We start from the raw sequence: 22,415 nt of genomic DNA, 5'->3' as shown, positions 1-22,415 counted from the left end.
AAGAGGGCACATTCTGCTTGGAGCATTGGGTGTTATGCACAAACAATGAATCATGGAACACTACATCTAAAACTAATGATGTAATGTATGGGGATTAACATAACAATAAATTTTTTTAAAAAAGAAAGAAACCATGCCTGAAAACTTCCCAAATCTTGGGAACAATATGGACATCCAGGTACGTGAAGCTCAAAGTTTCCCAATCAGGTTCAATCCAAACACTTCACTGAGAAATATTATAACAAAAATAGAAAAAATCATGGCTACATGGATGGCTCAATCATTAAAGCATCTGCCTTCAGCTCAGGTCATCATCTCAGGGTCCTGGGATCAAGCCCCACATCATGCTCCCTGCTGAGTGGGGAGTCTGCTTGTCCCTCTCCCTTTGCCCCTCCTCCCACTGATGCTCACACTCTCTCTGTTTCAAATAAATAAATAAAATCTTTTTTTAAAATGTCAAAAATCAAAGGCAAAGAGAGAATCTTGAAAGCACTAAAGAAAAGGAGCTTATTACATACAAAAGAACCCCCATAAGGCTATCAGTGGATTTCTCAGCAGAAACCTTGCAGACCAGGAAAGTGGGATGCTTTATTCAAATTACTGAAAGAAAAATACTGTCAACTAAAAATACTTTACCCAGCAAAGCCATCAAAAACAATTGAAAGAGAGATAAAGACATTCCCAGATAAATAAAAGCTGAAGTTCACCACCACTAGAACTGTCGTAATTACAAGAAATGTTAAAGGGAATTCTTCAATCTGAAAAAAAGGATGCTGACTAGTAACCCCAAACTGTATCAAAGTATAAAACTCACTGGTAAAAGTAAATACATAGTCAAACTAAGAATACTCTAATACTGTAATATGGTGGTATATAAATCAATTCTAGTATAAAGACTAAATGACAAATTATAAATAACTATAGCTACAATATTTTGTTAATGGATACACAATATAAAAAAGATGTAAGGAAGTTTTGAATCACTATATTGTACACCTGAACTAATATTACACTGTATGTTAATTAACTGGAATTTAAATAAAGCTTAAAAAAAGAAAAGATGTAAGTAATGGCATCAAAAACATAAAACGTGTGGAGGGTAAAAGCATTGAGCTTTTGTATTTGGACAAACTTAAGTTGTTATCAGCTTAAAGTAGACTGTTAAAAACTCTTAAGATGTTTTGTGTTAGCCTCATGGTAACAATAGAACAGAAACCTATAGTAGATACAAAAAAGATAAAAAGGAATCAAAGCATACCTGTATGGGAAATCATCAAATCATAAAGGAAGAGATCAATAGAAGAAGAAAGAAAGAAAGAGTCAATAAAACACCCAGAAAACAATGAACAAAATGGCAATCACAAGTACTTATTTACCAATAGTTACTTTAAGTGGAAACTGATTAAAATCTCTAATCAAAAGACACAGAGTAACTGGATAAAATATAAGACTCAACTATATGCTGCCTATGAGACTGACTTCAGCTTTAGGCTTCTTAAATTCTACATGAGTGAAATCATATGGTTTTTGTCTTCCTCTGACTGACTTATTTCACTTAGCATTATTACCCTCTAAGTCCATTCATGCTGTTACAAATAGCAAGATTTCATTATTTTTTATGTCTGAGTAATATTCCATTGTATATGTATATATCTTCTTTATCCATTTATCTAACCATGGACACCTGGGTTGCCTCCATATTTTGGCTATTGTATATGTGCTGCTGAAGCGAGCACTTGGCTATTGTAAATAATGCTGTAATAAACAGAGCAGTTCACATATCTTTGTGAATTAGTGTTTTCATTTTCTTTGGGTAAATATGAAGTAGTGGAATTATTGGGCCATATGATAATTCCATTTTTAATTTTTTAAGAACCTCCATACTGTTTTCCACAATGGCTGCACCAATTTGCACTCCCACCAACACTGTACAAGGATTTCCACATCCTTGCCAACACTTGTTATTTCTTGTGTTGTTGACTTTAGGCATTCTGACAGGTGTAAAGTGACATCTCACTGTGATTTTACTTTGCATTTCCCTGATGATTAGAGATGTAGAACATCTTTTCATGTGTCTGTTGGCCATCAGTATGTCTTCTTTGGAAACATGTCTATTCAGGAATTTAAGAAACAATACAAATGAACAAACAAAGAAAAGAAAAGAAAAAGACAAAAATAACTCTTGAACACACAGAATGAACTGGTGATTGCCCAAGGGGAGGTGGGTGTGTTATCTGATAACAGAGATTAAGAATACACTTATCTATTTTTTTTGAGAGAGGAGAGCATGCATATATGTACACATGCATGTGTGAAAGCAGGGGTGGGGGAGGGGCAGAGGGAAAGAGACAATCTTAAGCTTGATCTCAGGACCTCGAGATCATGACCTGAGCCAAAATCAAGAGTTGGACACTTAATCAAGAGTTGGACTGAGCCACCCAGGTTCCCCAAGAATACACTTATCTTGATATAACACTAATAAATATATAGAATTTTTGCATCATTATATTGTATACCTGAAACTAATATAACACTGTATGTTAATTATACTTGAATTTAAAAAGTAAAAGAAGAAAAGGATACATACAGGCTGAAAGTAAAGTAATGGAAAAAGATATTCCATGAAAATGGAAACCAAAAGAGAGTAGAGGTAGCTATACCTATATCAGAAAAAGAATGATTAGAAGTCAAAAACTATAATAAGAGACAAAGAAGGTAATCATATAATCATAAAGGGGTCAATACATCAAGAGGAATAACAATACTAAATACATGAGCACCCAACATTGGAGCACCTAAATATATAAAGCAAATATTAACAGATCTGAAGGGAAAAATAGCAATACAGTAACAGTAGGGGACTTCAGTATTCCACTTTCAACAATTTATAGATCATCCAAGAGAAAATCAATAAGGAAACATTGGACCTAAACTACACTTTAGACCAGATATATCTAACAGACATACACAGAAGATTCCATCCAACAGCAACAGAATACACATTCTCCTTAAGTGCTCACGGAACACTTTCCAGGATAGACCATGTGTTGTTGGGCCATAAACAAAGTCTTAATCAATTCAAGAAGATTGAAATCATATCAAGTATCTTTTCTAACAACAATGAAAATCAAAACGATAATGAGATATCACCTCATACATGTTAGGATAGCTAATCAAAAAGTCAAAAGATAACAAGTGTTAGGGTGTGGAGAAAAGTGAACCCTTGTGAACTATGAGTAGGAATGTAAATTGGTACACTCATTATGGAAAAACAGTTTGGAGGTATCTCAAAAAATTAAAAGTAGAACTATTATATGATCCAGCAATTCCACTTCTGGGTACATAACCAAAGGATAAAATCACTATTTCAAAGAGAATTCTATACTCCCATGTTCACTACAGCTTTATTCACAGTAGTCAAGAGACGGGAAACAACATAAAAGTCAATAGATAAATGGATAAAGAAAATGTAGTATAGGGGCGCCTGGGTGGCTCAGTCATTAAGCGTCTGCCTTCGGCTCAGGTCATGATCCCAGGGTCCTGGGATTGAGCCCCGCATCGGGCTCCCTGCTCAGCGGGAAGCCTGCTTCTCCCTCTCCCACTCCCCCTGCTTGTGTTCCCTCTCTTGCTGTCTCTCTCTCAAATAAATAAATAAAATCTTAAAAAAAAAAAGAAAGAAAATGTAGTATATATATACAATGAAATATTCAGTATTTAAAAAAAAAAAAAGGAAATACAGTCATTTGCAACAACATGGCTAAACCTGGAAGATATTTATACATGGAATCTAAAAAAAAGTCAAACTCATAGTAACAGAAAGAATGATGGCTACCAGGGAAAAGGGGAGATATTTATCAAAGGGTACTTTTAGTTATAAGATGAATAAATTCTGGAGATCTAATGTATAGCATGTTGACTATATGTAATAATATTGTATTGTATACTTGAAATGTGCTGAGAATAGAACTCAAGTGTTCTCACCATAAAAAGTAATAATAATAGTTAACTATAGGAAGTGATTGATATGTTAAATAGTTTGATTGTGATAATAATTTCAAAATGTATACATATACCAAAACATCACATTGTACACCTTAAATACAATTTTATTTGTCAAAAATAAATTATTTTTTAAATGTTGAAAAAAATTTCAAGTCAAATTAAGGAAATATTTAAACCAAATACTTTCAATGGTATACATATTCAATATGTATATATCCAAGTATCTATTCAAATCTATATTTGATAGTATAATTGTTACAAAAAAAAAAAACACACTAGATGCCTCTGAAACAAACTATGCCCCATATTACAACTAAGTCTTCTCCCTTTAACTGGTTTTTATGGACCACTTGCCTGCTTAGACCTTGATACAATTTAGGTTTATATTAGTCAAATAGCCACAAAAATAATACTGGGGTCAAATTAAATCAAATTACCCAGGATTTACTTCACAAATATTGTGTGCAGGGTATTGTGTTCTTGGCAGGGGGGCAGGCGGCAGCAGACAACATGTGTAGATGTGTACATACTAATTGACTGCCAAGACCTTTAAAAGTTCATTTTATTTGCATTTCCTTTATTTGCATTTTTTATGGGCTAAAAGAAAGAGAAGGCTTCTAGTTAAGCTATCAAGATATGGAAGTACAAAGCCCCACCTTCTCTGATATATAGCCCCAGTAACATTATGACTGTTGGTAGAAGCCAGAGCAGCAGTAAAACGTTCAATTGCATATTCAGCAGACTCATTAGTTGCAATACCATTTCTATTAGTTTTGTAAGCCTGGTAGCCCTTTTCCTCATAGAAGTGACTGAATAAGGGAACAGAAGCTTTTACTAGTCAAATGGCTTGTCTAGCCACATACATGTTGGAGTAGCAGGAAGTAGATGCTGAGGGACAGAATAAAGTTGTTTTGAGTTTTGAGTTTTATAAGTTCTTTTCTTAAATTTTATTTATTTATTTGACAGAAAGAGAGAGACAGCGAGAGAGGGAACATAAGCAGGGGAGCGGGAGAAGGAGAAACAGGCTTCCCGCTGAGCAGGGAGCCCCATGTGGGGCTCGATCCCAGGACCCTGGGATCATGACCTGAGCCGAAGGCAGACGCTTAACGACTGAGCCACCCAGGTGCCCCTATAAGTTCTTTATAGATTTTTGACACTAACCCTTTGTCAGACATGTCATTTGCATAATCCAGTTAAGATATGGGCAAAAGACATGATTAGACATTTTTCCAAAGAAAACATCCAGATGGCCAACAGACACATGAGAAGGTGCTCAACATCACTGATAATCAGGGAAATGGAAATCAATACTACAATGAGATATTACTTCATACCTATCAGAGTGGTTTATCAATAACACAAGAGAAAACAGGTGTTGGTGAGGATGTGGAGAAAGGGGAACCCTCTTGCACTGCTGGTGGGAATGCAAGCTGGGTCAGTCACTCTGGAGAACAGTGTGGTGGTTCCTCAAAAAGCTAAAAATAGAATTACCCTATGATCCAACATTTGCATTACTAGGTATTTACCCATAGGATATAAACATACACATTTGAAGGGGTAAATGCACCCTGATGTTTATAGCAGCATTTTCAACAATAGCCAAACTATGGAAAGAGCCCATATGCCCATCAACTGATGAATGGATAAAGAAGATGTGGTACAGGGGTGCATGGGTGGCTCAGTCCATTAAACATCTACCTTCCGCTCGGGTCATGCTATCCTGGTCCTGGGATCAAATCCCACATTGGGCTTCCTGTTTGGCGGGGAGTCTACTTTTCCCTCTCCCTCTGCCTGCTGCTCCCCCTGCTTATGTTCTTTCTCTCTCTGTCAAATAAATAAAATCTTAAAAAAAAAGATGTGGTATATGTATATATATCACTCAGCCATCAAAAAGAATGAAATCTTGCCATTTGCAACAACATGGATGGAGCTAGAGTATATTATACTAAGCAAAATAAGTCAATCAGAGAAAGACAAATACCGTATGATTTCACTCATAAGTGGAATTTAAGAAACAAAATGAATGAACATATGCAAGGGGGAAAAAGAGAGAGAGGGAAGCAAATCATGAGAGACTCAACTATAGAGAACAAACTGGGGGTTGATGGGTGGGGTATGGAATAGATGGGTGATGGGTATTAAGGAGGGCATTTGTTATGATGAACACTGGGTGTTATATGTAAATGATGAACCACTGAACTCTACTCCTGAAACCAATATTGAATTGTATGTCAACTAACTAGAATTTAAATTTTAAAAATTAATTACTTAATTTTAAAAAAATAGATCATTGACAAATATCTTCTCCCATTCTGTAGGTTGCCTTTTAGTTTTGTTGATTGTTTCCTTTGCTGCACAGAAACTTTTTATTTTGATGAAATCCCAATGGTCTATTTTTGCTTTTGTTTCCCTTGTCTCAGGATACATACGTAGAAAGAAGTTGCTCTGGGTGATGTCAAAGAGGTTCCTGTCTGTATTCTCCTCTAGGACTTTTATGGTTTCATGTCTCATATTTAGGTTTTTAACCCATTTTGAATTCATTTTTGTGTATGGTATAAGAAAGTGGTCCAGTTTCTATCTTTTGCATGTTGCTGTCCAGTTTTCCCAACACCATTTGTTGAAGAGACTTTTTCCCTTTGGACATTCATTCCTATTTTGTCAAAGATTAACTCAGTGACCATATAGTTGTGGGTTCATTTCTGGGTTTTCTATTCTGTTTTATTGATCTACATATCTATTTTTGTGCCAGTACCATACTGTTTTGATTACTACAGCTTTGCAATACAACTTGAAGTCTGGGATTGTGGTACCTCCAGCTTTGTTTTTCTTTTTAAAGGCTGCTTTGGCTATTCAGTCTTTTGTTGTTTCATACAAATTTTTGGATTGTTAGGATGCAAAAATTCTCAGTAAAATACTAGAAACTGAATCCAATAATATATTTTAAAAAATCATTCAGCATGATCAAGTGGGTTTATTCCTGAGTTGCAAGGGCAGTTCAGTATCAGTGCTTCAAATCAATCAATGTGATATAGCACATTAATAAAAGAAAGGATAAGAACCATATGATCATTTTAATAGATGCAGAAAAAGCATCTGACAAAGTACAACATCCATTCATGATAAAATCCCTCAGCAAAGTAGGGTTAGAGGAAACATATCTCAACATAATAAAGGCCATATATGAAAAACCCACAGCTCATATCATCCCCAATGGGGAAAAACTGAGAGCTATTCCTCTACAGTCAGGAATAAGACAGGGATATCCACTTCCACCACTGTTATTTAACGTAGCACTGGAATTCCTAGCCACAGCAATCAGAAAACAAAAAGAAATAAAAAGCATCCAAATCAGCAAGGAAGAAGTAAAACTTTAACTGTTTGCAGATGACATGATGTTCTATATAGAAAACCCAAAACATTCCACCAAAACATTGCTAAAATTAATACATGAAGTTAGTAGAGTGGCAGTATACAAAATCAATGTACAGAAATCTGTTGCATTTCTATACACCAATAATGAAGCAGCAGGAAGAGTAATCAAGGAATAGATCCCATTCACAGTTGCATCAAAAACTATAAGATACCTAGGAATAAACCTAACCAAAGAGGTGAAAGACCTGTACCCTGAAATCTATAAAACATTGATGAAAGAAATTGAAGATGACACAAAGAAATGGAAACTGGAAGAACAAATATTGTTAAAAGGTTTCTACTACTCAAAGCAATCTACACATTTAATGCAATCCCTATCAAAATACCACCAGCATTTTTCACAGAGCTAGAACAAACAATCCTAAAATTTGTATGGAACCACAACAGATGACTTTTAAAATCTCCCCAAGCCCTAAAATTCCCTGGCTGTATGAGTCAACAACCATTGCTCACAGACCATTTTAAGAAGAATCCACACCCCCCCCCCATTGGGGTGCATATGTGCTATGGTGAGCACTGTGAATTTTGAAAGACTGTTGAATCACAGACCTGTACCTCTGAAACAAATAATACATTATATGTTTAAAAAAAAGAAGGTATCAGGAAGGGAAAAATTAAGTGGGGGGAATCGGAGGGGGAGACGAACCATGAGAGATGATGGACTCTGAGAAACAAACTGAGGGTTCTAGAGAGGAGGGGGTGAGGGGGATGGGTTAGCCTGGTGATGGGTATTAAAGAGGGCAAGTACTGAATGGAGCACTGGGTATTATACGTAAACAATGAATCATGGAACACTACATAAAAACTAATGATGTATGGTGATTAACATAACATAATAAAAATAAATAAATAATTAATTAATTAATTAAAAAAAAGAAGAATCCAATCCAAGCCTTTTGTTTGGATCCAATTCAAGTCCAGTCAAACACAAACTTCAGCCAGAATTTCTTTCCCTAAGCAGGGCTCATGGGCATTCACAGGGAATGACTCCTAGAGAATGAATACAAACAACATACTGATAACGTATCAATGTTGAAGGCTAAATAAAGGGTCCACAAGATATATTATTAGCACAAGTGAGATTATAGTGATATTCATCCTATTTTTTTAAAGGCCTATTTCTAAGCATCTTCAAACAGCAAAAACTCCTAGTAGGCAACCTAGTAGGAGTCAGAGAAACAACACTGAGCTAAACAATCAGAAGGGCTAAATTAGAGATTTGGTTCTGCTCTGCAAGTCTAACCTGCTATATAACCCTAGGTAAGTTATGTCCCATTTTGAGGTCTCATTTCCCTCATCCCCTATCTGCAATGGGGATGAGAAATACCAGTGATGAGAGGCTTTCATGAGATTGTACATGTTAAGTGATCCACAAAAGTTTAAAGAAAGCCCCTAGATAATGAAAGGAACTATCATAACAAAACAGGTTTCTCCATTATGACATCTGTTTAGCTAGTAAAAGTAATGAGAGGATGGGATTCCAGGCTGAGGAAATACTGCTTTTAATTGAGCATGCTAAAGCCATGGAGGGTACACTGGTAAGGAGGGGCTCCCTAAATACTTGTAGTGATGGTAATAATGGTAAGAGTGATGAAAGTCCTTCCAGGGGAGAGAACTCCCCCCCTCTTCCCATTCATTCCCTCCTTTTTCCCTTGGGCTCTGCTCTCCCATTACCCACCCCTGTCCCTGTTATCTGTTTAGTTTCTATCTTGTATTTAGCAAGGCCAAGAAAGCTGATGCAGTTATTTTGTTTATGTATCTATTATCTGTTTAGGGGCAGTTTCACCTTCTAGGTCTTCTGCTGCTGGGTAGAGGGCAGTGGATGGGTGGTGAGGTGGGTGGTTGTGAAGTGCTGGTGGTAGAAGGGAAGGAGAGGCAGAAAAGTTAGATCCCCCAAATGTTAATTTCAACTACTTTTTAACAAAGAACTCTGAGCCCCAACTAGCCCAAATAGATTTCTCCTTGTATAGCTGCATATTTTCTCAGCAAAAATAAGAAAATCAAAGTGAAACAGGGAAGTGGCCTTTTATGATGTAGGAAAGGCCTTCCTTCTACCTTTCAGGAAATCATCTGCACTTGCAGGAGGCCTTTGCTTTGCCTTCTCTAGCACCATTCCTATAGAAGGATCAAGAGGGAAGCACTGAGCCTAGTGCCACTTTATATATTCTGTTATAGAAAACCCCACTCCCAGCCTCCCTCTCAATGTCTTCATACCTCATCCAAAAACAGCCATGTCAGTCTAATGTTTTATGTGAGGAAACAGAAATTAAGTTGAATGGATCTACCTATGATCTCTAGTTATTTCTGTTCCAGAGCTGAAGGGTTGTATTTGGAAATGAAGCTAGGAGACAGGCAGGGAATAGTCTCCAATATGCCTCCAATCAAGAAAGAGAAGGGACGCCTGGGTGGCTCAGTTGGTTAAGCATCTGACTCTTGATTTTGGCTCAGGTCCTAATCCCAGGGTCATGAGATCAAGCCCCACATCAGGCTCCATGCTCAGCATGGTGTCTGCTTGAGATTCTCTCTCTCTCTCAAATAAAAAATTAAACACAACGAGAGAGAGAAATGGAGCAAGTATAGTCTAGAAGTAAAGCTTTTGGAAAAGTAATAAAGACCAAAGGGAAGAAGATGGTTTGCTGAGGTGTCTCTTCATGATATAGCTCCTTGGAATGGCATCATATGACTTGAGTGTTCTGGGGTCAGTTAGGAAATTCAAGGACTTTAAGGAGACACCCCAACTTAAACCAGTAAGTGCTGTCCAGGGATTAGAATTCTAGATCTTTGAGATTGGCAGAGACTTGGTGCTGACCCTTTGTTCTGATACATTGTTGTCCCAACTCAGCCCACACCCAAGTTTGATACCCACATAGGAAAGTAGATCACCTGACCAGATGCACTGCCCTGGGAAACAAGTTATCTCAATGACTGGGGAGTGGTAAGACCAAGGATGGGAAGGGAAGATAAGAAGTAGATATAAAGCCAAACTTGGTAGACTTGGAGATTTCATAGCCGGGGGCTATCTAAGGTGTGTCCTGATCTCTCTGAGGGGATCAAGAAAGGTAGAGGCTGGCCCTTGCAGAGTTATAAAGAGGCCTGGAGACTAGCAGCCTAGGCAATGTTATTGACAAGCCTTGCTTTTGTATGGCTTAGCCAGGGATACTTTTGGCCTCAGGCAAGGCAGAAATACGCCATCATGAGAGAGTTAATAACCCTGCCACCTTGGAACTAGAACCGCAGGACAAGAAGGAACCAAAAGAGGACTGCCAGGGTCAAACTATCATGATCTAGTGGCCCTGACAGTACCAGTGACACTCCTTTGCTGGGTGTCTGTCCTCTACACTGACCTGATCCTTTGCCTTACTTGCAGTCTCTCCCCCTTAAGAAAGCCAACCCAACTTTCAAGCTTCTCTTTCAAGGGAACAGTGAGCCTAATCTCTCATGGGGACATAGACTTCAGAATTGCTAACCTCATTTCACACCAAGTAGGTCTTTTGAGCCCCACAATGGTCATGGGGAATGGGGAAAGCATTGGATTTTGAGCCCCAAGAAGCTCGGGTTTCAGGTACTACTCTAAGTAACCTGGATCTCTGGAGAAGTTGGTCTCTGTGCTCTGGTATTCATCTATAACCAGAGTTTGCACCTCTCTGACCTGTTCTGCTAATCTTAGAATTCTGTATAAGAGAGGGTAAATCATGGCCATGTCTGGAAAGACTATATCAAACTGTGACATATTTTTCAAATGTCAGGGTCTAATATTTGAGAAAAAGCACAGCTCACTGTCCCCATTTTACAGGTGAGAAAAATTAAAGGTTCAAAGATATGAAGAAGTATGTTAAAGATCACACCACTCACAAGCACTGATATAAGATGTGAAGTCAGTACTATTTGACTCTCAGGCCAGTCTTCTAGAATTTGAAGTATTTCCTATGGGGCATGGAGCCTTAAGAGACAGTCCATGTGGAAAGTGAGCTGGCCCCATGGAAATGGAGGTGGTAGGAAAGTGTGTATGCTTATAGACCTCTCTTCCCATGGTGTCTCTGTGAACCTTTTTATTTCCATCCACCTTTTTTTTTTTTTGCTTACTTCCTTTCCTTGCTTCTCCCATGGTCCCTTCTCCCCTCCAAATCATTCTCAGGTAAAAGTTTGATATCAATCATTTATACTTCAGACTGAATAGGCTAAAGTTAATACTCACTTACTGTCAAAGGGTCTATAACCTAAAATGAAGTTGTAATTACAAAATGAAAGTCATGATTCCTAATAAAGAGCAACCTGGCTTCAGAGAGACAGTGGGAGAGGCATATATAAGGAGGTGAGCTTGGGGCCTGGATATTTACACCTATGGAAGCTTCCTACTCAATGGATATGGGTAACTTTGGCAGAGATCAAGAGAAATCTATTTCTTAACTTAGAGACTGGCTGCTCAAAGGACAGGAAGGCAGTTTCTGAGCTGAATTGCTTCATCATGCCACCTTGTGTCATCTTCCCAGGTAGTATCAACTGGTTGGTGCCTCACAGAAACAGCCTCTTCACCTGGAGATAAGGTGTTACCTGTTAATGTGTCAATGGTCTCTCCACCCTCTACTCAACAACTGTAGTGTTGAGCCAAATCCTTCCTGCTCCACTGGGCAGCTCCATCAAATTAATTTGATGTACTGTTCTCAGTAGATGCAGACTAGTAAACACAGGTAATCCTGACTCTAGAATCATGAAAGAACCCCAAATTGGTGCAGATAGGGCCTTTAGAAACCACCTGGTCCAAGCCCTTGAATTGTCAGTTGAGACACTGAGGCCGAGAAAAGGAAAGGTCCCTGCCTGACATTCCCCAGAGAATCTGCAGCAGAGCTGGCCCTTCAAATCAGGTCTCTTAACTTCCCAGCCCAGTGTCCCTACTACTTTCACTGTGCTCTTCCTGCACAATAATCTGTCAGTGTTTTATCTCTCCATCCCCAGGAGCTCCACCATTCCCTATTCCTCCACAGAGAATGTCCCCTGTTCAACACACACAAACTGATCTTTGTTATGCCCACATGGCACATTTCCAATAGAAAATAACCATTCAACCTCAAAAAGCTAGCATAGTTTCTGCCTAAAGCTCCATATTCATTTGCCTCTCCTGTCTTCTTAGCATCATCTGCCTGCCTTCTTGGCTTTTCTAAGGCAAAAGACTTAGGAAAAGTCAGCCTGTGACTCAGGTATCCCTGGATCTGAGTTCCAATCCTAGTCAAGGAAAGGGGAGTATAGTTAGGTCCCTTAAGGACTCACACATTCAATTGATCAGTTCAGCCCACCATGCTCAGGGAGTACCATCCTTAATGGTGGTATCTGGCTTCTTGCTTAAGGCTCTAGTCTACTTTGGGGGCACCTGGGTGGCTCAGTCATTAAGCTTCTGCCTTCGGCTCAGGTCATGGTCCCAGAGTCCTGGGATCAAGCCCCACATCGGGCTCCCTGCTCCACGGGAAGCCTGCTTCTCCTCTCCCACTTCCCCTCTTGTGTTCCCTCTCTTGCTGTGTCTCTCTCTGTCAAAAAAATAAATAAAATCTTAAAAAAAAAAAAAGGCTCTAGTCTACTTTGCTTTATCCATATATTCTGAATGGCAATGGTACCTATATGTCCCTGAAAGGAAATGGTACCTATATGTATTTAGACCAGGAGGTGTCAGACTCCCTCATGGCTGGATCTCTAACAGGAATAGTCTATATGAGGACTGAGCCCCCAAGCCCTCTGCCCTAAGTCTCATATCCTAGAGAGTTGCAATTAGCCTTCATGTCCTCCAGAAATTAGTACCCTGTGTTAACTTGAGGAATCAAATCCATTCTGGGAACTAAACTAAAGTAGAAAATGTCAATTCTCTCATTCAACACTAAGGCATCCCAAATCAAGGTTCTTCAAAGAAGACTCACTTCTTAAAACCAGAAAAGAAACCCATGGGCTTCTGAGTATGGTTTCTCTGGTGAACCTCCAATAAGCAGGACAGAGTACCCAGAAAGAGGCCTTTTAAGATGTCAGATACCTTTAGCCCTTGTCTACCTAGCTCAAAAAGGCAGCTGTGCTAAGTGCTGGACAGTCACTTTTGTTCAGGGCTTGGTAAATACTGGCAAGGAGATATTAATAGTACTAGCAATGAGAAGCCATGAGGAAAAAAAGAGGTTTACCTTGACTTATAATGATATCTATATTGATGAAAAAGAAAACTATACATACAATTATTCTTTTCCAAAATTTCATACTTCCCAAAGAGCACTCAATCAATCATGGTCTTCCTCTCCTCAGGTGATCAAAACCACCAAGGCAGTTTAGACATTGTACTAGGGCGGCCCATGGTAATCTTTAAATGAAACCAGGGACTGGCTACAAAGAGAAAAACAGGCCTCAGGTCCAGATCACAGCCTTCAACTCAGGTAGCCAATCAAATCACTGATTCATTTTATGGATCAACAACTGGGACTCAGAAGGAAAGATCCACCACCAAAAGAACAATACAGACTGTCTTCTACTGGTGCCAGTTCTTAAATATAATTTGCCTACTGAAAAAAGCAACATGTTTCAAGAAATTAGTTTAGACTACAGCATAAGGGTTATCAGCGTTAAACAAGGAAGTAGAAAAGTAGTTCATGTTTTCCTGATAGATGCTGACCAGTTCTCAGAAGGTCAGGATGATTTGGTTATAAGTCCTGCCTGGAGGCTATGGGATATACTATATGACCTTCAAGGTTGCTCTAAATTGGGGGGATTCTAAGAGAGACTTGAATTTGGAAATCACCTAGGTCAGGCAACAGCCAGATTTAAGGTTTTCTCTGAGCTGAAGATGGCTCCATAAAAAAAAAAAACAAAAAAACAAAAAAACAAAAAAACAACCTCCTTCCAATTAGCCAAAGGATACACTGGATGATCTCACCCAAAACATGTGCAGTGAGAAGCCAGTAAGATGGATTATGTGAATGCATATAAGGGCTAATAATGCCATTTGAAGTTCTACTAAGGAGGAGATAAATCTCTCTAATCTAGGGAGAAAGGCCCTTCCTACAAATGTCAGCCTCAACTCACAGATCCTGTAATGAGTCACCTCTAGGACCACAAACAAGACTGTCTACATAGATGGTTAAGGCCAAAGGCCTATATCCATTTGAAGCTTGAGTGGATAAAAAAGGGCTGGCATAAATGAACTCATCACAAGAAAGCAAACACTGTTGCCATTAGCCTGGAATGGGAGGTAGGTCCTCAATTGTTAACAGTCCTGTTAGCAGCCCAAGTATATCCATTCCTGATTATTCTATAGCCCAGAAAGCACAGGATTAAGATTCTAGAGGGGCATAACATCACTAAAAATTGTAGATTAGGATGCACAAAAAATCAGTCCCTCCACTGGAACAATCCTTAGCTGGAAAGACTGACAGAACCAATGTTTTCAGAATTCTAGAATCTGATCCAAAACTTAATGGAACCAGGGTTTTTCTTGATGTAGAAAGAGAAAGCTAGAATGTGGTAAGAGAATGTAGAGGCAGTTTTGCTCATTTGTCTACTATCCCCATTTCCCCAGCAGCTGAAAGGAAGGTAGTCCACATTCCTCATGCAACTTGCTGGTGCCAGACTAATGGCCTTGCCTTGTTCTTAAAATAACTGTGGCTATGTGTTTTCACCTGTTTGACCCTGAAGGACAGACACAGAGGCTAACCTTTTTTTGTACCCCCACCCCCTTGGGCTGAAGTGGCTTTCTAGCCTGTGACTGCCTCTATTGAAAAATTTAAAGATATACATTGCTCCTGATCACATAGAGTTAGACATGGCAGAAGGGGAGAACAGAGAACAGACCAAACACTACACAGGAAGGAAGAGACTGAACAAGACATTTCTTGGGAGAATAAGGACTGGGAAGGGCCACTGTACATACTGAGGAAGATGGGGCACAAGATACATGCCTTGGACCAGATGCATGCTCAGAAAAAGCATGACAGGATTGTAGGCTTGTACTTTTGGAGGATCTGTGGGTTCCATGCAAGCAGCAAAGTAGGAAAAGAAAACTAAGGCAGAGCTATGGGCAGCCCAGAGTAGTACTGAAGAAGTGCCCCACCTCAGAGCCAGAACATTAGCTGTTTTTTGTTGTTTTTTCTTGGTTTAGTATTTAAAGAAATCTCTCTCAGTTCACAGGCTGACCAATAAGATAACAGAACAGAGACTTTAGTGACCACAGATGACAAGGAATACAGTCTGAGGCAAAAAAAAAAAGTTTGGAGAATTCACTAAACAAATAGACAACAACAGCCCTCAACAACCAACAATAGCAAACCCTGGGGAAGGTAAAGAATCTGATTTCTAGGGTTACCACACACTATAATGTTCAAAATGCCCAGTGTTAACACACACAAAAAAAATTTCAGAAAGGCATACCAGGTATACAAAGGCATAAAAGAAACAGGAAATTATGGCCCATTCACAGGAAAAAAAAAACGATAGAAATCATACCTGAGGAAGCCTAGACATTGTACTTACTAGAAAAAGATTTTAACTGTCTTAAGATTCAGGAGGTCTAGGTTTAAGTGCTGCCTTTGTCATTAATTCTCTATATGAGTAAGCAAGTCACTTCCATCCTCTGGATTTATGTCTCCTCAGAATCTATACAATGAGGTCTGGCTGATCAGTGTTCACAAGCTAGGACCTGGAGAGACAACTTAGCCCACAGATGTGTTCCATTTGTCCTTCACAGTGTTTCTTTTAAAAAAAAGTCAATCACTGGTCAACATTTTAAAAATACGGAGATTTTTACATATAATCCAATTTCTGGATTTTCTTGAAAAAACTGGAAGATCTCAGCCCACTGGACTTTCCTCCTTCCTACACCCTACCTCACCAGTGAGAACAATCCAAATCACTTTTGTTCACTTTAGATGGCATAGATTTTCTAACTGGATGTAGACCCATGCATACTCTAGTCTCAGATTGCTTTACTCATGTAAGTTACTGGCGTAGACCCTACAAACATCTAAGTTGGCCACTATTGACCAAGATGAGTCCATCTCTAAATCTACTATGAGTGTAGGATTTCATACAAGTGAAAATCTTTCCCAAAATGCAGTTAAAGAGATTCTACATAATTAAAAGCCAAGTAACACTCTGAAACAGTAAGCTTCCCTATAAACAGGAGAAGTTTTAGTTCTATGACATCTGATCTGTACAATTGCAAGGAATGACAATAATGAACCAATTATCTCATCCTTTCATCCCCTGCCTCAAGCCAGGCCAGAAACCAGAGAATTCTAGAATTTGAAGAAACAAGGAAAATACATGCTGATGACATCTGAACGGGCTCTTTACTTTCTGACCAAAACCATGTTTTATCACACGGACTTCACATACCACCACCAATAACAGGTTGTCATGTGTCCTGTACTCATCCTGTCTTCAAGTGGGGAGTATATCCTCCCCAGGTCAAGGCCCAGAGTCAGAAACAAAGTCCTTTTTTACACGGCGACAAAGAAAAGAAGCCTGAATGATTTGAGGTTAGGGGTCAGCATGTAGGGGGTGGGATTTGCAATTTCCTGGTACAATCATATCCCAGCAGCTTGCTTTCAGCTCCCAGGGAGGAAATTAGCCCAGGAAGCAGCTGAAGTTGTCAACAGCTAGATATGGGAACCAATGTTCAGCAAGCTGTAATTTACTTAACCTGACCAGCTGCTGGTAAGGTACATCAACTCCTGCAGTGCTCTTGTGAAGCCTTATCCCATGTTCAGAAGGGAGAAAATCTGAGAACACACACATACACAAAATAAAATTCTGAAAAACAGGAGAGGCAGATATTTGACTGCATAGAAGATACATATACCTAGCAATTTCTTGTAAAGCAGCCAAAATGGGATCAAACTTCCTAATTATAGGTAACCAACATACCACAGGTTACAAAGGATTTTCACAAGACTCAATTATCCCCAAATTACAAGGAGGAAAGCTGAGTTTCAAAGATGTACAGGAAACTGCTCAAGCTGCACATCTAACAGCACAACTGAAGCAAGAATCTGGGTTTCTTACAAAAGTAAAAATAAACTATTGGGACCTCATCAAAATAAAAAGCTTTTGCATAGCAAAGGAAATAATCAACAAAACTAAAAGGCAACCTACAGAATGGGAAAAGACATTTTCAAATGGCATCTGAGAAAGGGTTAGTATCCAAAATATATAAAGAGCTTATAAAACTCAACACCCAAAAAACAAATAATCCAGTTAAAAAATGAGCAGAAGACATGGATGGACATTTTTCCAAAGAAGACATACAGATGGCCAACAGACACATGAAAAAGTGCTCAATATCACTGATCGTTGGAGAAATGCACATCAAAACTACAATGAGATAGCACCTCACACCTGTCAGAATGGCTAAAATTAATAACACAGGAAACCACAGGTTTTGGCAAGGATGTGGAGAAAGGGGAATCCCCTTGCATTGTTGGTAGGAATGCAAACTGATACAGTCATTCTGGAAAACAGTATGGAGGTTCCTCAAAGAGTTCATAGTAGAACCACCCTATAATCCAGCAAATGCACTACTAGGTAGTTACACAAAGGATACAAAATTACTAATCAAAAGGGATACATGCATCCTGATGTTTATAACAGCATTATCAATAATAGACAAACCATGAAGAGAGCCCAAATGTTCATCAACTGATGAATGGATAAAGAGGATGTGGGGAGGGTGCCTGCATGGCTCATTCGGTTAAGTGTCTGCCTTCAGCTCACATCATGATCCCAGGGTCCTGAGATTGAGCCCTTTGTCAGGCTCCCTGCTTGGTGGGGTGTCTGCTGCTCCCTCTCCCTCTGCCTGCCACTCCCCCTGCTCATGCGCTCTCTCTCTCTCTCTAAAAAAAAAAAAAAAAAAAAAAAGAGGATGTGGTGTGTGTGTATAATGAAATATTACCCATCCATGAAAAAGAATGAAATCCAGCCATTTGCAATGATGTGGATAGGGCTAGAGAGTATTATGCTACATGAAATAAATCAGTCAGAGAAAGACAAATAACATATGATTTCATTCATAAGTGGAATTTAAGAAATAAATGAACATGGGGTAAAAAAAGAGAGAGGCAAGCCAAGAAACAGACTCTTAACTATAGAGAACAAACTGATGGCTACAGGAGGGGAGGTGAGTGAGAGGATGGGTTAAATAGGTGATGGGTATTAAGGAGGGCACTTGTGATGATCATTGGGTGTTGTATATAAGTGATGAATCACTAAATTCTACATCTGAAACTAATATTGCACTGTATTTTAACTAGCTGGAATTTAAATAAAAACTTGGGGGAAAAAAGGATCTGGGTTTCTTAGATTCCACACTGAATTTTAATCTGCTTAATAAAAGGTAGGCCTAGCTTGGACAGAACCACCGTAAGCACCCTTGATTATTCATCCTAGGACTGAGAAGCTCACACAACAATGGGACTTCCAGGTAGGGAATGGGTTGGTTCAATGATCTACAAAGGTGTCCAGTTGGTATGGAGTTCAGGAGAAACTGTTTTTCCACCTACTATACTTTCATGTTATATGCCAAATAACCTAGGGATGATGTTCTTAAGGAGCTACTGAATCTCAGCTCCCAGTGAGTCTGGATAAAGCAGGCAATTGTCCCATAACATGAAGGTACAGTATCCCAGAAAACCACCCATCTACCTACCAACTACATCAACACTAATGAAGATTCAATAGTTCAGTGTGATTCCTCTCAATGTCCTACCTAGACATGTCAGAGCTTAAATAAATTCTAGAGAGTGCTTCAGAGATGGAGAAAATAAAAGCCCATGATCATATACCTAATGGTTGGGAGAGCTATGACTAGAACTCAGGTCTCTTATTTCTTAATATTGTTAGTACCATTTCCATAAGACCATTCTACCCTCAACAAAAATCGATGTAGAAGAATGGAGATAGTGATTTTATTTTAAAAATATCTACTAGGAAAGAGCCTACATAACCTCCATCATTCAAAACCTTGAGTATCACAGAATTTTACCAGAAATGTAAACCTAAACATAAATACTCATTAAGGAGAGTTGAAAAGTCTACCTGTGAGACAATATTCATGTCATTCATGCAACAGCCTGACTCCATTTCCTTTTACTGGGGATACCACAACAGCTGGCCCCTAAGGTTCTATGGTACTCCCCTGTAGAGATGTGAAGATCATTCAACTATTATTAAACAAAGGTTCACAATGATCAAATGCTCATTCTGAATACAATTTCAGGCAACATGCAATGCTATCTTAGTTTCTCAAAGAATAAACATTGGTATAGGAGACGGATTTGATCTCTAAGTTATGATTTGGGCCCTGTCATTAACGGTCCTGATCTATTATCACAGTCCTCAGTCTAGACTTGCGCTATCTAATACAGTAGCAACTAGCCACATGTGGCTAATCAACACATGAAGTGTGACTAATATGAATGAAGATGTGCTGTCAGTATAGAATACACTCCAGATTTCAAATACTTAGAAAAATATATTATTAATAATGTTCATAGTGATAATATATGGTGTTATATGATAATATTTTAGATACATTGGGTTAAGAAAAATATATTAAAATTAATTTCACCTGTATTTTTTTTACTTTTTTTTTTTTTTTACTGTGTCTATTAGAAAAATTTAAATTATATTTGTGGCTCACATTATATTTCTACTGGACTGTGCTGGTATAGGCCAGTGGTTATTAACACCAAAGATTGTGATTTAACTAGCTTGGAGACTGAGGTTTTTTTTGTTTTGTTTTGTTTTAAAGATTTTATTTATTTATTTGACAGAGAGAGACATAGTGAGAGCAGGAACACAAGCAGGGGGAGTGGGAGAGGGAGAAGCAGGCTTCCCGCGGAGCAGGGAGCCCGATGTGGGGCTCGATCCCAGGACCCTGGGATCATGACCTGAGCTGAAGGCAGACGCTTAACGACTGAGCCACCCAGGCGCCCGGAGACTGAGTTTTGATGGATTTTTTTTAAGCTGCCCAAGTGATTTATTTCATCATGCAGCCAAGACTGAAAACCACTGGGCTAGACTCCATACCATGCATGCCTGAGTCAGCCAGTAGCCTTCTCAAAGGTCAGCTTCAGTCCATGCAAGTGGCTGCTGGGACTGTGTGCTTAGAGGAACACTTTTCCTGACCCTGCATGTAGAAGCATAAATGCCAGTTCATTAATAAGCTAAAGCCTGGCTTTGCTTTTTGCCTCCCTGAGTCATTCTGCCTTGCTCCATCATTTTACCCCATCCCTTGATTTACTGTTTATTATAAAAATGATATTTTGGGGCACCTGGGTGGCTCAGTTGGTTAAGTGTCTACCTTTGACTCAGGTCATGATCCCAGGGTCCTGGGATCCCTGCTCAGCGGGAGCCTGCTTCTCCCCCACCCTCTGCTGCTTTCCCTGCTTGTATTCTCTCTCTGTCAAATAAATAAATAAAATATTTTTTTAAAATGACATTTCACAGAAAGTGAAATACCTTTGAATTGGGGTGACACTGGGTGCAATTTAGTCCTTCCTTTAAAGAAGGATCTGTTAGCCGAAGATACACAAGCTATTTCTTTATAGGACCTCACACTCATCCCAAAAGGCATGGTTCTGCTTCTGAGTACTGTCCTCACCTAAATCATTCCAACCAGATAACAGTGTTTCCTGGGTTTACAGCCCTCCAAGGAAGGAGGCCTCTTTTAACCATTAAGGCCAGCCTTGATACATACACATTTTGGGGCTAATAAGGTGGTGGTGGTGGTGATAATGAGGATGATGATGATGATGATGATGATAAAGCAAGTTACCATTTGCCAAGTACCTACTGTGTGGCAAGCACTGCGCTAAACACTTTACTCCCTTATGTGATTTCATTTAATCATCATAAAACGTCTGTTATCCCTATTTTTCAAATGAGGAAATCAAGGTTCAGGGAATTAAGTCTTGCCAAAAGCCATGGAGTTGGGAGGTAGTAAAGCTGAAATTGCATTTCAGGTTGTCTGATTTCAAATAAACTGCTTCTTCACAATATTATCATTGTAGTCTTGAGGCCCTTCATCTTCCAAGAGCCCAAACCACTCTCATCTTTTGTTTGACATCAGGTATCTTACAGAAGAAACCGACAAAAGGTGATAGGCTATGGTAAGTATGATCAGAAGATATCCTGATGTAGCCTGGGTACTTATACTGCTACAAAGTTGTTTCCATGTACATTATCAGATTCATTATGATATCCACTAGCATAAAAGAATTATCAACACCATTTTGTGGATGGGGAAAATCAGAGCTCACAAATACCAAAGAAGAGATTCTAGCTCATAATTCCCAAGAGCTGGGACTCCAGAGCTCTTACCGCATAGCATCTTGCCAATTGGTAACCCAGAGGAAGCAGAAACTGCTAAGGAGCCCTTTCTCAAGAGGCCCTTTCATTAACGGCCAGGTTCTTCATGGCACAATGTCAAAAGGGCCAAGGTCTTACAAGCACTATCAAGCTGCCTGCTTCCCACCCTCAGCACATCTTAGATCCCAGCCACCTGACTCAATGTAAAATCTGCAATCAGTAAACTGTAGCCCCTGAGAGGGTAGGGAGCCCACACTCTTACATTAATAGCTGAAGACAACACACAGGGTTGTTCACACTTCCCTAAATAAGAGAAAGAAGGCAAAGGAGGCAGAGAGGAGTGAGGAAGGGAGGGGACGGGAAGAGAGGGATCTATAAAAAGAAAGAACAAAAGAGGGGAAACAAGGAAAATAATAAAAGCAGGAAAGAAGAGAGGTAAGAAACGTAAGTTCACAGCAATATAGAGTTAAAAGAGTCTTCAAAAACCATCTAGACCAAAAGGGAAGTGATTTGTACAAAGTCACAACAGGTAGGAGGCAGGAGGCAGGAGGCAGACAGAATATGGGGATTGGTAAAATAAACAAGGGGAAAAATGAAAAGACTCAAAATTAGAAGGGGAAAGATTAAAGGAGGCCCATGTCCTGGGTAAAAGACCA

General features: G+C 39.2%; 1 protein-coding gene across 2 annotated transcripts in view; it reads right to left on the bottom strand.

The window, feature by feature from the left end:
- The window catches only part of ARHGEF9 (Cdc42 guanine nucleotide exchange factor 9), a 241,721-nt gene that overhangs the window by 130,834 nt on the left and 88,472 nt on the right, over positions 1–22,415 (bottom strand). The gene's annotated exons all lie outside the window — the stretch shown is intronic.

The sequence above is a fragment of the Mirounga leonina genome, unplaced genomic scaffold (genome assembly GCF_011800145.1).
Source record: "Mirounga leonina isolate KUSES-001 unplaced genomic scaffold, KU_Mleo_1.0 Mir_101097, whole genome shotgun sequence".
NCBI lineage: Eukaryota > Metazoa > Chordata > Mammalia > Carnivora > Phocidae > Mirounga > Mirounga leonina.
Note: the sequence above shows the minus strand (reverse complement) of the source record. Positions and strands in the feature narration are given on the sequence as shown.